This window comes from Ascaphus truei, chromosome 4, assembly GCF_040206685.1.
Source record: "Ascaphus truei isolate aAscTru1 chromosome 4, aAscTru1.hap1, whole genome shotgun sequence".
NCBI classification, from domain to species: domain Eukaryota; kingdom Metazoa; phylum Chordata; class Amphibia; order Anura; family Ascaphidae; genus Ascaphus; species Ascaphus truei.
This window is the reverse complement of record NC_134486.1, coordinates 402,144,517-402,159,155: the sequence shown is the minus strand read 5'-3', so window position 1 is coordinate 402,159,155 and position 14,639 is coordinate 402,144,517.

Below are 14,639 nucleotides of genomic sequence, written 5' to 3'. Positions count from 1 at the left end.
CCCCTACAACAGCCCTGCTCTACCCCTGCTCAGGGAAATCCTGCGGCTCCCCAAGCCAGCCAGGTCAGTATGTCCTGAGAGGTAATACCGGACACACATGTCCAGTATTACCTCTAATATTTTATTGGACAGAGTGCCCAAACATAGGACAGTCCGGTTCAATACTGGACACCTGGCAACCCTAAGTATTTCCCCCAGAAGGTGGGATCTGTAACACATTGCAATACACAAAAAGTCTTCACTCACTACACTGAGCCAGTCAATTAAGTGAATGGTGTTAGCATATACTAAAACCAAGAGTACTTTAAGTGGGCAAGGCCACTAGCCATTACAAATCCTAATAGTCGTTTGTTTAATTGGCTATTACCAAGTAATAATCACTGTAGTCGCACCTTCCTGAATAAACCCTACTGGTATTTAAATGTAATTTCTGCAGCTGCCATAATTCATACACAAGGGAACACAGAGCCCACACTCCTGACACATGCCTGTTCTTGTTGCCAGTTTACACTGAGAGGCATTCATGCATTGGGAAATGTACCTGTGATGTTTTGAATTAAAAAAACATCCAGCTAATTAACTCAATCAATGAGAAACCATCTTTTACAATTTTTTTTTAAATAATAATGAGATTTTGATTAAGGAACTTTGTACTTTGTTGAAATTAGATGCAGCTCTTTTTTTATTGTTTAACTTATTACTAGCTGCCAGCGCGGGATACACTTTTGTATCTATAAGGCCTCGGGCATGGTGCCTCGGGCCGCGCTGAGCCGCGCTCCTGCTCTGCCTCGCCTGCTCAAGCTGGGGCTTTTTTGCGTCCTGGCAGGCGAGGAAGTGAGCGCGCTTTGGGGGCGGGGCGAAGACGTGGCGGGAGGCGGGGCTAGTCCCTCGTTCCCATTGGATGGTTGCGGTCACGTGGCCGCTCCTCCACTCCCCTCAGCGCCGAAATTCAAACCTGTCTGCTGAAAATTTCTGAGCCTCTGCACGCATGCGGAAGCGGCTGCTAAAGCCGCGATGATCACAGATGCAGGGGGTAAGTGCATCGGCTCAGCACGGCCTGCTGTACCATGTCCCAGGCCTAAGGCTGACTCCCCGCTGGCGCTGAGCTCACTATGCGCTTGGTGCTTAGCGCGCTTACCTCTGTGAATGGGAATCATCCAGTTCACGCTTGCACTGTGCGTGGGCGCTCATGCGCCCACGCACGCTCTCTCAAGCTTTGTGCATGAGGAGACACTGGAGAGATACTTTCAGGCTCAGAGCACCAAACACAAACATGGGATATCTAGCAGAGAGAAGTGGAAGGGGGGATGGCAAACGGACTGGTGTCGTGTGGGGGGGAGGGACAAAACGGTGTGGTGTGAGGGGGGGCAAAACGGTGTGGTGGGGGGGGACAAAACGGTGTGGTGGGGGGGACAAAACGGTGTGGTGGGGGGGCAAAACAGTGTGGTGGGGGGGGGACAAAACGGTGTGGTGTGAGGGGGGGCAAAACGGTGTGGTGGGGGCAAAACGGTGTGGTGGGGGGGGACAAAACGGTGTGGTGGGGGGGGCAAAACGGTGTGGTGGGGCAAAATGGTGTGGTGGGGTGGGGGCAAAATGGTGTGGTGGGGTGGGGGGCAAAACAGTGTGGTGGGGGGGCAAAATGGTGTGGGGGGGCAAAATGGAAAGGCGATGAGTCAATATTGACAATACCAATTGATTTTTTTTTTTTTTCAAGATTGAAGCAGAAATCTCCACAGAAGCCTATATTAGTTTAACTCGTATAGATAGGCCCAGACCCACAGAAGGGTGCTATGGTTTAGCACACTTTTACTCCTTCATATAAATGGAAGCCGAAGCGTGCTAAAGCTTAAGCACCCTTTAGGGTATTTGGGCCACAGTGTTAGGCTGTGTGCATGTGAACAAAAGGCTGTGCCTCTATGAGGTAGCAATGTAAAGGGGGGTTAAGGCTGCACACCACAATATAGAAACAAATACATACAGTTTACCGGTGCTGCTGGTTCAAGGAAGTACCTGCCAGGAATTTCCAAAGTACACTGAGGAAAAAGGAGAGAGATCCAGCGCTACACGGATTTCAAAATAATGAATTTATTGTGGCACAATAAATTCATTATTTTGAAATCCGTGTAGCGCTGGATCTCTCTCCTTTTTCCTCTATGAGGTAGGCCATAGAGCGCGCAATTGCCGAGCAGACAAAATAATTTGATTTTGTCGCATGACGGCCGGGTTACATGTGTGGTTCGGCCAATGAGGTCGAATCGCTCACGTGCCGTCTCGGGTACGCCTCCCTGTCGCGTCTCCCCCATGGCCACAAATCGCCTCCGCGGCAGGCGCACGTGATGTCACACACGCGCCTAGCATAGCCTCGGCCTTAGTATCTTGCTGCTGAGCATGATCATTACGGAAAAAAAAACAACTGTAGAAAAAAAAAAAACATGATTTCCTAACTTTCCAGCTTCTGCGGTTACCATGTTCCCCGCAAGAGCCAAAGTCCAGGCAATGCTGATCAGGGTGGAATAGATCGTAGCAAGAAAATAACCAGGGTTGGCGCTCAAGAGGAGATAGTGCCACAAAGAAATAATCCAAATTAAAACAGTGAAATAGTAACACCCTCTGGTAACCAGGGCTCACTACAAGAAAATAACCCAAAGAAGTGCCATAAACATATATAATAAAACTAAAATAAATAAACAAATTTAATTTTTTTTCGCACCGAGCCACAAATAATTTGCAAAACTTGAGCTAGCATCTTGCAAACTCACCACGCGGTTCCCCCGATTTTGTCGGGAACCGCATTCAGACCTCATAATCTCTCCGGTTGCTCCAATTTCTCTTGCATGCATGCTGCTAGCCCCTTCTTGGGGTTCTGGTCCTGGACCAGAGATCCACACCTGGCAGCTCCGCATGCACTAAAAGGACTTAGTAGTTGAGCATAGGCGCCGATGTCCTCTTGGGGGTTCTGCTCCCAGACCAGAGATTCTCACCGGATCTAACTCTGCGTGCACTCATTTGGTACAGTGGTTTTCAGGCACTTCTCAATCCTGGAACAGTTCAATAAGGGAAGTACACACTGGTGTTGCCCTCTAGGGGGTTCTGGCCCCAAACCAGAGACCCACACTGGGCCCAAACACCAGCTGCACTTGGCTGATACCATGGTTGTCAAGCACATCTCAGCCTTAGAACAATGTGGTGGGACATGGCCCTGATACAGTGTTTTTCGGGCACCTCTCAGATCCAGCAAGTGTCCCAATCTATAGCAAATGGCCCTGATACAGTGTTTTTCAGGCTCCTCAGATCCAGCAAGTGTCCCAATCTATAGCAAATGGCTCTGAACAATGTTTCTCAAGCACCTCTCAGTGTAGCAGCTGTGGGTTTGCAATCTTGAGCTGGATACTACCCCTGGCATATCCTGCTTGCAAACTGTTGGGAATATCTGGCTTGGATACCATGAGTGCCCCCATTCACTTCTCGTACAGCATATATCCAATTCCTTTAAGCTATCCCTGTTGATTATCTCAGCAGCGCCTCCAAATGTAGCACCCTTATCAACCTCCCCCCACCCCCATAATGGAGATCTGTTCTTACTAGATAAGTGCCTCATGTTACCGGTGTGATGATGCATACCTGTAGACTCACAGCAGTCTGACTGCTCTGCAGATGGTATTAGGGAGTATCAACAGGGCAGGTTCTCAGCATCCGGTCTGTTAGTGCAGCGCCTCCAGCTCATAGGGCTCCTGTCAGGGACAGAAGTTCTCCCCACAAGCACTCCTCCTCCATAACCACACGTCGGCAGATGATGGTACTACCGGTGTTTATTGAAGCAGTACATCATACTTCAACCTCTCCCTGGATCAAACCCCAGGGGTTTGAGGTCCCAAGAGCCCATCCTTAATCCCCTTACCCCCTCATGGGGCAAGGTGGAATAGTTCCCACTCCACAGAACCTACACAATTTAGTGGAGGGCCAACTTTTATACCTGGGGAGGGGTTTGTAACACTGCCCCATTACAGGGCAGGTCCAGGTATGGACAGGCATCACACCACTTGCATGTAATCCAGTCACTACCCGCCCAGGCAAGACACTCCAAACTGCTGTTAATCCTGCACCTGGATATGGTAATATTGTATCTATCTAATCTGCAACTCACAAGCAAGGCCTCTGTGCAGGAGTTTAACCCCAACACTGCCTGTTCCTATCAGGACTTAAAATGTTAGGGCCAGGGAAAAGGGTAAAGCCAGGAGCACTGGGCTACATACGAACAGCACTAGAGTCTGCCCCGATCTCTGCCAGCTCTCCTTATCCAAGCCTATGCCTACTCAAGTCCTCTCATGTCTCATTCTGGTGCTACTTATGTTGGCTCCATGCAACTTTAGCAGTACATGTTCCCTGGCACTGTTCCAAGTGGCTTAAACACACAATCAGTCTCTGCATGCAATAGGTTGCAAAACTATCAATTTGGCCAGGAAAATTTCCAACAATATGTGAATCTTGCGATATATTTTTGGTCAGTATGCTAAAGAGTATTGTGATATTGTTAATGTAATTTATCCGTGGTAAATTATACCTAAAAACACGCTCTCCTTCTATAGAGAATAGGCTGTTAAATTTAGAGGAATGTAGCTCCACCAATTTCTGTGCCACACATCTGATTGTCAAGGGAAGTGTTGCTGCAAAGAAAAAAGATGCTATTTCCTCAACACTGATTCACCAGATAAGCAGCTGATATGAGCAAGTAAACGAAGCACTCAGATTGGCAGGCTTCCCTGTGCTTCACTTGGTTTGGTCACCTTAGGGCAGTGGAGAAGACAAATTAACACCTCAAGGACAAATAAGATCAGTGTTGAAACTGATCTATGGGCTGTCATGTGGAAGCAGGGACAGGTCGCATCAGATAAAATAAAACTGGGAATAAAATGCAGATATCTTTGACATTTGTAACAAGTTGTTGGTGTTCTTTCAATAACATTACCTTGGGCTAATCAATTAGGTAATGAAAGTGGCTGTGAAAATGGATCATCTACCACACTTTTTCTCATAAACATTTCTTGTCCCAACAAAACACAAATCATGAGCATGCCTGGAAGTTGTCTTTAAATAGTCTGGGAAATGTTCAGAACTAAATACCATCTTAAAGGTGACTATCAATGTGAACCTGTTTATTTTTTTTTTTTTTTTAATCTCAGATTAAAATTAAAACATTGGGGCTTATGCAGAGAGGATAGAGAAGGGAAATAGCACCATATTTTGGCGAAAATACGTACCAGAGAAGCTTGTCCTGCAGAGAACATGGAGAGATTCATAAAATTCGCCACAGCAGGTTTCTTTACTTTAAAAATTGCCAAACACGTGGCGAGATTGGTAAATTCGCCATGTTAAAATAGGGTGGTATGCAGGTAGCATAGATGCACTGCAACTCGCCATTCTGCCCTATATTATAGCGAGTTCAATCTAGCCAGAAAAACTTGGCAATTTTGAATCTCATCAGAAAAATGAGGTAACGCAGCTTTCTGCATACGAACAATTGTCTATGACCCTACAAAAAGAAATCACTTTGATTCTGTAACACTGTGAGGTTTAATGCAGCTGTTGTCAATGTCAATGTCAACACGATGAAGACACAGAGCCATATTTACTATGTATTGCTGTGTACACCTTACTGCACCGAAAGACACATTCCAGGCCATTCATTGAATTCACTATAAGGCTTTTTTTATTAGTGCTGTAAAGTGCCTTATGGCCTATCACTGCTCAGTAACTAATACAATACCAATAGTTACCATAATATTCCACAACAGGAACTATAACAAATGAATTCTGCGAAATTGTTGAAATATCCAGGAATGTTTGGAATGTATTGAGAACAATTACTGCTCCCTCTGGCTCTTGCAACTCTAGTAAAAGCATAAACATTACCTATTTATAAATGCTGCTACAGTATATAAAACACTAAGGAAAGAAGAAGAGAGATGACGGACAGGTTTATGTACTTCCACAGGAAACAGAAACTGACGTAATTACTAATTAATTCCAATGTGAGTTCCCCTTCCATTCGGGGGAAAGATGCAGTAATGACACTGCTGTAATAGTTCTCACATGACTCTGGTGCCACAAATTGGATAGAATGACAGACTCATCATCCTTTGGGGGACAATAAATAATGCAACTGTATACAGAATAAAAACCTAATATTTACCTGCAAAAAAAATCAAAAAGGACAAATTGAAGAGTAGATTACACAGATGCTTCTAACATTAAAACTAAACAGCCAATATGGACCTGGCCGTGTGCAATCAAAGTTTCTACGACTCAGTGCCCCAATCATTGCCATGCCACTTGCTTCCCTAATTAACTCTATTTTATCTTCAGGCCATATAATCACAGACTTGGAAAACTGCTCAACTTGTCCCAGTATTCAAAAAACACTGTCTCCAACTACAGACCAATCTCTCTTCTCCCAATACTATCTAAATTCATGGAAAAATGTGTCTACTCCCAATTAAGCGACTACTATTCCAAGACAAATTTCCTTTACCAGCTCCAATCTAGCTTTCGCCCCAAACACTCCACGGTTACTACCCTCCTTAAAATTAGCAATGAGATCCAGTGTGAAACTGGGACAACTTACTGGTGCAATATTCCTAGATATAGCAAAGGCTTTTGATACTGTTGATAAGGTTATCCTGTTAAACAGTGAAAGAAATCTGTCCTGCGCTCAGGCAGTTTAGTAGAGGCACACAAAGGTGTCAATGAGTGTCACAGAGAGTGGAGCTGGAGAGTATACATGGACCAGAGTAAAGTCAAAGCCGGGAAGGAAAAACCTTACCTATGGAGGCTCATAAACCTGGTCCTGATCTCCGATGTCTGGGCGTGCAGCCTTCTGAAGAAATGGCATAGGAAGAGAGAAATCCGGCGCTACAGCATGTAACAAACTCCAGGGCACTTCCGGGTTAGAACAAAAACTTTATTGGACCTCACGAACACATAGCTACACCACAGTCGCCCCCTCAACGCGTTTCACGCTAGAATCAGCGCTTCGTCTTGGAGTGAGGAGATGTGGTCTGACCCTGCATATTTAAACATTTTTGCAGGCTTTTTTAAGTTTAAATATGCAGGGTCAGACCACGTCTCCCCACTCCAAGACGAAGCGCTGATTCTAGTGTGAAACGCGTTGAAGGGGAGACTGTGGTGTAGCTGTGTGTTCGTGAGGTCCAATAAAGTTTTTGTTCTAACCCGGAAGTGCCCTGGAGTTTGTTACATGCTGTAGCGCCGGATTTCTCTCTTCCTATATCCTGTTAAACAAGCTACAGATCTCTAGAATAGGGGAACATGATTTAAACTGGTTTCACTCCTACCTATCGGGTAGATCCCAATACCGTATGTGTCTCTTAAGTTCTAACTCCAACCACCTGAATGTCACCTGAGTGGTCCCGCAAGGCTCTGTTCTGGGTTCACTACACTTTTCAGTCTTCATTAATTATCTACCTATAGCTTGTAAGGGAGCTCCAATGCACATGTATGCGGATGACACAATCCTATATGCACACAACCCATACTGGTTGTCCCAAAACAAACTGCTTTGAAAAACTAACAAAAGTGTAACGATGGAATTTGGGACTAAAGTTACATTTCTAAAGCTACCAGCAACAGGGCTACAGATAAGAAACAACTCTAACATTTAACATCTGGGTTGCATATTGATACACTGACATCCAAAATCTATGCCAAACTTGGTGCACTTTGCAGGAACAAATGCTCCCTAAGTCTGCTGCTCAGAAAGCACATTACACAATAGATGCTAATGCCAATTATAGACTATGGGAACATAGTATACGGTACAGCACCCCAAATTCACCTGAGCAAACTAGATACCCTCTATACCTCAGTATACCGCTTTCTCCTACAATGTAACTACAACACACATTACTGCGAAATTCTCCAAGAACAAGCTTGGCTATCCCTTCAGTCCAGACGCAAAGTAAAAATTTCCTTTCTTGCCTTCAAATACTTTCTGGGCAAGCTACCTGGCTATCTGAACAAGCTCCTCACCCCTATCACACCCAGTACTCATCACCTAGGATCTGACTCCAAAAGACTGTTCACGGTCCCAAGTTTCAACAAGGAACCTGGTCACTCCTCCTTCTGTTACCGTGCACCACACACCTGGAACAACCTATCAGAGATGCTCAAAGCCGCCACCAGTTTAAGTTCTTTCAAGGCTTCAGCTGTCTCACTGTGATGGTGGGCGTAGCTGGCATCACTAAACTAGGATGAAGCCCAGCTAGCTACCCCTAAATCCATGTAACTTGGCCACCTATGTAAGGCTTATTTTGGTGTTTTTTTCTTCGTGACCTCAGGAGGCGCTATTGCAGCTGTTTTCACTGTATTTACTGTACTAGAGCCCCATCTGGTGGTCCTACAGGTGGGCAGACTTCACTTGCAGAGCTCGTAGCTCTCACAGGCATCTCTGTCGACTTTTTCTTCTTTACTGGTAGCTTCTGAAACATCAGCAGTTCTGTGCACACATTCTTTCTCATCAGTGATACTGGATGTGCACTTGCTAAGAAAAACTTCTGCATTTTCATTGTGACCAGAGCGCTTTACATGTTGCTGCAGTTGCTGGGCTTGTTGAAAAAAATATTCCTCTGGTTGCAGTCCTTTTACCAGGGCCACATAAGCATCATCAGGATAAGGCCTAAAGGGACACAGCTCCATGCGACTGGGCTCTTTTCATCAGGAACACATTTTCTTCTTCATTCTTGCAGAGTCTGTACTTAATTTCAGCTGGGCGGCCATTTAAAAAACCCAGAGGGTTTTTTTTCTTCACAAGTGGTGGGGCAGACTCTGGTCACTGCGTCAGTACCTTGTGTGGGTCACCGTCTATCGCAGTCCCCCTAGTCAGACTGTGGCATTGTGGCTTTCTCCAGTGCAGTGTAGCTTTCCTGCCTGGATGTTTAGCCCCTTAATTCTGGTCCCTTCTGCACATGATTATTTTGTTCTTGGTTTTGTTGCTCAGGCTGTTGCAGGAACCGTAAGCAGGCACAAGCACAAGAAAATTCCCAGGCAGTCTCCGGGGCCCCTTTGAAACTCAAGGGCCACCTCTCATCCCACTTCCCACACCATATGTAAGAGACATGTGCAGAGGTACAGTACAGCCAGGGAGACAGATTTGGAGGAAATTAAACCATAGCTTTATTCAGCCCATCACTTTAAACAACGAAGAAACTACACAAATAAACAGCCTATCCCTTTGTAAGGGCTAACTAACTTTCCCAGTCCCCATTCTGCAGGGTTGGGAGTATAAGCCCCTCCAACCTATAACCCCAAAGTCTAAAGAGGTAGCTGCTAGCAGGGGGCTCTTTGTGTCAGTCTCTGAGTCTGGTTGGTGTCCGATGAGGGGCCACCCTCTGGCAGGTTCCTGGGTCCTCTGTGTCCAGGAATTGAGGTCTGGTTCCTGGTGTCTTGATATCAGCACAGCTTGTGCTAAAGACATCATCTTCTTTGCTAGAACAGTTGTGACTGTGCTCAAGAGTCTCTCTAAGCAGTTTCCAGCAGGATGCTTTTCTACAGGTCTGATGAGCCAGGTGGAGACTGTTGAGCAGGAGGTGGGGGCCGAGGACCTCGCTGCTCCGTGGGGCCCGAAGGGGGTCAGAGGAGACATCGGACCGAGTTCTACAAGCAGGCAGGCCTGAATGAACTGTCCTGCAAATTGGGGGCCTATCCAAGATAGCCACCGGGTCCACATAGCAGTGAAGAGGAATCTCCATTGCCAGGTGCTGGGGGTGGGTGGGGCGACGAGGGAGGAGAAGGGAGCCACCCCTATCCAACAGATCAGAACGACACCCAGAGGAAACGACAGGGAGGGCTTGGGAACGCCCCCAGTAGTCCTGACTACACCCCCAATTTAAGAGGACAAGTAATAATAAAAAATTGTCTGGAAAGTTATAATATGAAATGGACAGACTAAGAAACCAGAAGGACATGAGAATGAAATGCCCGGTAGAGGACGGGACCAGAATCAACTTAAAATATATCAGACACATGCTCAGTGTTGAACAAGATGGTTGCCATATAGCCTAAAATCTCACGAGCTCAGGGAAATTAATATAACTCAAACCAACAAACGGATCTATCCAGCGGGCCCACCTCACTAATAAGGAAGGGGAGCATAGCGAGAACCGGACCATGCCACCTGCTGAGACCAAGAAACCTTCCGCCTCGCAAGAACTTAAAGAATACTTCAAGCGGCGAGAAAACCCTAGCAGTGCGATAGAGCAGAGTGACTCCCAAAGGGCCGAAACAGAATCCGAAACAGAGACAGCGTCCTCCTGTCTTCTACACACGCTAAACAGGACATTAAAGATCTTTTTGCTAACATCAAGGGCCTTTTCCATACAGAACTGGAGGTCGCCCTCAGAGGAATACATCAAGACATTAATCAACTGGAAGAAAGAACGGATACAATTGAGACAAATGTAGACAAACTTCAAGAAGCCCAGAAACTGGCCGACCAAGAGGGAAAGATCCTCAGAGTTTACATGGAAGAATTAAGAGAAGGTCAGGAAGATCTCGAAAACCGTTCAAGGAGGAACAACATTAGAGTGAGGGGAGTACCAGAGCCTAACCCCAATATAGATGCATACCTCCTAAGACTATTTCGGTCCTTGGCTCCGGACCTGGACAAATCCCGCTTTCAACTCGACTGGGAGCATAGGGCCCTGAGGGCGAGACCTGCGATACCAGACAGCCCGAGAGATATAATTACCAGACTAGACTACTTCCAGTCAAAGAAATCATAATGGCAGTCGCGAGGAACCATTCTTCCATCGAGTTCTATGCAGATATATCCCCAAAAACCTTAAGCAGACGTAGAGATCTACGTAAAGTTACAGAACTATTACGGAAACATGAGATCAAATATAAATGGGGATTCCCGTTTAGACTGATTATCTTATACAAAGGATCATAAATATCCATATAAGATCCGGTCGAAGGTGACACTCTTCTGAAAAAATGGGGCATAGACGTACAAACGGATACAACCAAATACATCGACAAGACCCGTCTCGCCCAAGGAGCAGAGACCGATTTGGAGTAAGGCGAGCTCCAAAACTCCAAACAAGTTTTCACAATAAAGAGTTCAAGGATGTGACCACATCTAAAACAGGTCAAAATAAGAACTCACGGGACTTCAGTTAAGGCTCCTGAGGTTTTTCCGTAGCAGGCCCTCGGATTTCCCAAAGGGAGCAGCATGATACCAACTGGTCCTTCGGCATTGTGAAAGGGACAGCCGGACAGATGCCTGGTTTGGTCCGGAACGCATCCCAAACATGGTTGGGCTGAGTTGGAACTGAAATAGGTAGCACAACCAGTTGTTTGTACTGTACTGAAGGACTAATTCGCTTAATTCGGTATTGTACAGTATTATTAAGTTAACAAGCTTTAATAAGATGAGTGTACATGTTAGTTGTAAATTAACCGTTTTGAATATGTTGAATATTTAGATATAAAAATATGTTTACCTCCCCTGACTCAGGATAACATGCTATCGTATGGCTCGGAGACATGCGAGCACATATTTTGGTCCCCCTCCCTGTTGAAATGTTAGCTTGTCGACCTACTGTCCCCCTTTAATCACTTCATTCCCTACTAGTGAGAAAGAAATACCACATCTGGGACACGGGGACATCCCGGGTCCCCCCTCCCGCATTTCCCCCTCCATTCCCATTACCAAGTTCAATTCCCCATCTTTATGTTGGAACATTTTGGTTTATTTCATGGCTATATGTTGGTACATGTGTGTTTATTTCTTGGAAGAATCTTTGCGCATAGGTTGAGCGTCAGGGTTCTGAAACGTCACATAGACACGATGGGATCCTCTCAACATTACAGGGAACTCATGTCAGGACTGGAAGAGAGGTCTTACACAGGTGGGATCCAAATCGGGCAAGGTATGCGATATCCTCCTATCACACATATCTCGAAAGTACCTATCATCAGAACACCACAGAGCACACTTCCCCAAATAGGTTCCCCATGGCCAATCTAAAATGTATTACACATAAGGTGAAAGAGCTGAACAGTCCCAACAAACAGAGGACAGCCATGAATAACTATAAAAAAACTAAGAGCAGACCTGGTGTTTTTGTAGGAGACCCACTTTATGATTACACATATTACTCTACCCCACATCGCTCATACTTGAGGATAGATTTTTTAAGATCATTATGGGTCTCACAAGTGTCAAATGCTGTTATACACAACATAATTTGGTCGGACCATGTGGTCATGGAGGTGACCCACAGGGGGTTATGTAAAGCTAGATCACCAACCTACCTGACGACATAATATTGCCCTCTTGTCACATTGACTAGGTCCTGGAGATGGAGCAATGGGACTGGATTTGGGATGAGCTGGCAGCAGCCTCGATCAATGGGATTACCAAAGAAAATGGATACAGGCAGTCCTCGGTTTTCCGACACAATGCGTTACTCAAAATGGCGTTGTAAAGCGAAACACGTTTTCTCATAGGAACACTGTTTAAATGAAAGGTTCCGTTCCTGAAGGCATTTTTAACACTAAAATACACCAAATATTTTATGCAGGCAATAAGATATGCAGCACACACATAAATTATATAGTGTATATACTGTATTATATATATAATATAACATAATAAATAATATATTATATAGTATAATATAATATTATATAGTATAATATTATATATACGCTCTTACGACGCTTCGCAACGTTGATTATGTGAATGTGTATATATATATATACACATACACAACGTTGCAAAGCATCGTAAGAGCGTTGGATAAGCCATTTTGGCGTTGTAAAAATGAATCATAGGTATGCATTGCAAAGCGTTGGATAAGCCATTCATCGTAAAGCGAAGCGTTGTAAAACGAGGACTGCTTGTACAGGGTTTGGTGCAGGTGGTACCTTTGCCCCTCACGCTTAAACAAAATATATAATACACCTTCCCCACTATGCTTTAGAGGTTGCAAGGGTGAGGATACAATGTACCACATATGGTGGAGATGCCCCGGGGTGGAATCCCTTTGGGAAAAGACTTATGACGAAATATATGACTTGTTGGGCCTAAGAATTGTTCCAAACCCTTGGAAAGCCCTCCTTAATAAATAAACCTCAAGAAGGTACACCAAAACCAGCCCTAATTAAACATATCCTAGCAGCAACCAGATGATGTATTGCAGCCTCTTGGCGAATAAAATGCCCCACTATATTAGAGGTAGAAAAAAAAGACTATGGGGGACCCTCCTGATAGAAAAACTGACAGCCATTCTTAATGATTAAGTGGCTAAGTTTGAGGCGGTCTGGGGACCTTGGATGGTGAGAAATGATCCCCGTAGCTCTAATCATCAAGTGCTTACAATATAGGTATCCGTAAAACCCTCACCAGAGAGGTGCCACAAATAGAGGCACAGTTTAAATAAAGATAGCTCACCAAACCATGCACCCAAGAAAAACATATCAGGCTGTGGCTGACCTGTGTTTAGAAACAGTGTGATCATGACGATGTAAAGTACCAACCTTTCAATTAAGTATGTTTACATGAAGTTTCTCCTGAAATGTACCTAACCCCTTTTGTTTTGAATATTTTTGTCATTCTGTATCTTTATTATGATATGTATAATTGTCTTTAAATGTCCCCATACCCACCCTCCCCGTCTTCCTTTCTGTACCCCTCCCCAAAAAAATCTGATTAATTAAAAGAAGTTTTTTAAAAAACAAACTCTCTCTCACCAACCCATAAAAAAATTGGTGTACGAGGGAGCACACTTCGCCCCCATTGCTGTTCCTATGCTTTGGAGATAAACTCTGGAATTAAACACAAAATAATTGGGCATAAGAATGAATTAAAGCAGTTAAAAAAAAATCTTTCTCATAACCCTGGACTATGGAGGGGTTTATTCAGTACATATTGCTCTATTGATGTGATTTGTAGGATGCTATATAAATTATGTGGTAGATAAAGTGTCAGCATGTGTACATACCCCAAATATGCTCCATGGGAGGGGTGTATAAGTAAAAATAGTCTTAAAACTAGAAATATCAGCACTATATATCCCAATAGATAGACAAATAGCATTAAACTAAATCTGAAGCATAGAAGGGCCGCAGTAGAGGTATAGTTAGTAGTGTTAGTAGGCAATTGCCTGTAGATTGAAGGTAATCTGAGCATCTCAAAAGAAATTATTGTACACGATACTCTGCTGCCATCCAGTGCTGATACTTGATTTACACACGCACACACCCATAATAACGGAGTCATGCTCTTCCACAATCACCACCGCTTGTATCAGTGGGATCATCCCACAGTTTTACATTCACCCCCACCCCCCTTATTCATGGTATCATCCTTTCAAACACATACCCTTTATATTAATTGTAATATTATTTGTTAATTGGTTTACCCCTCACATCTTAATGGGATCATCACCCTCTTGCACAATTCCCATCCCTTATTTTAGTGGGATCATCCTCTTACATATTAAGTGTTATCCTTCCTAAACACTTCACATGCCCTCCTAATGGGATCATCCTCTTAAACGCTTCACATGCCCTTTATATTAATGGGACCACCCCCTTATTCACATCATCCCTCCCCCCAT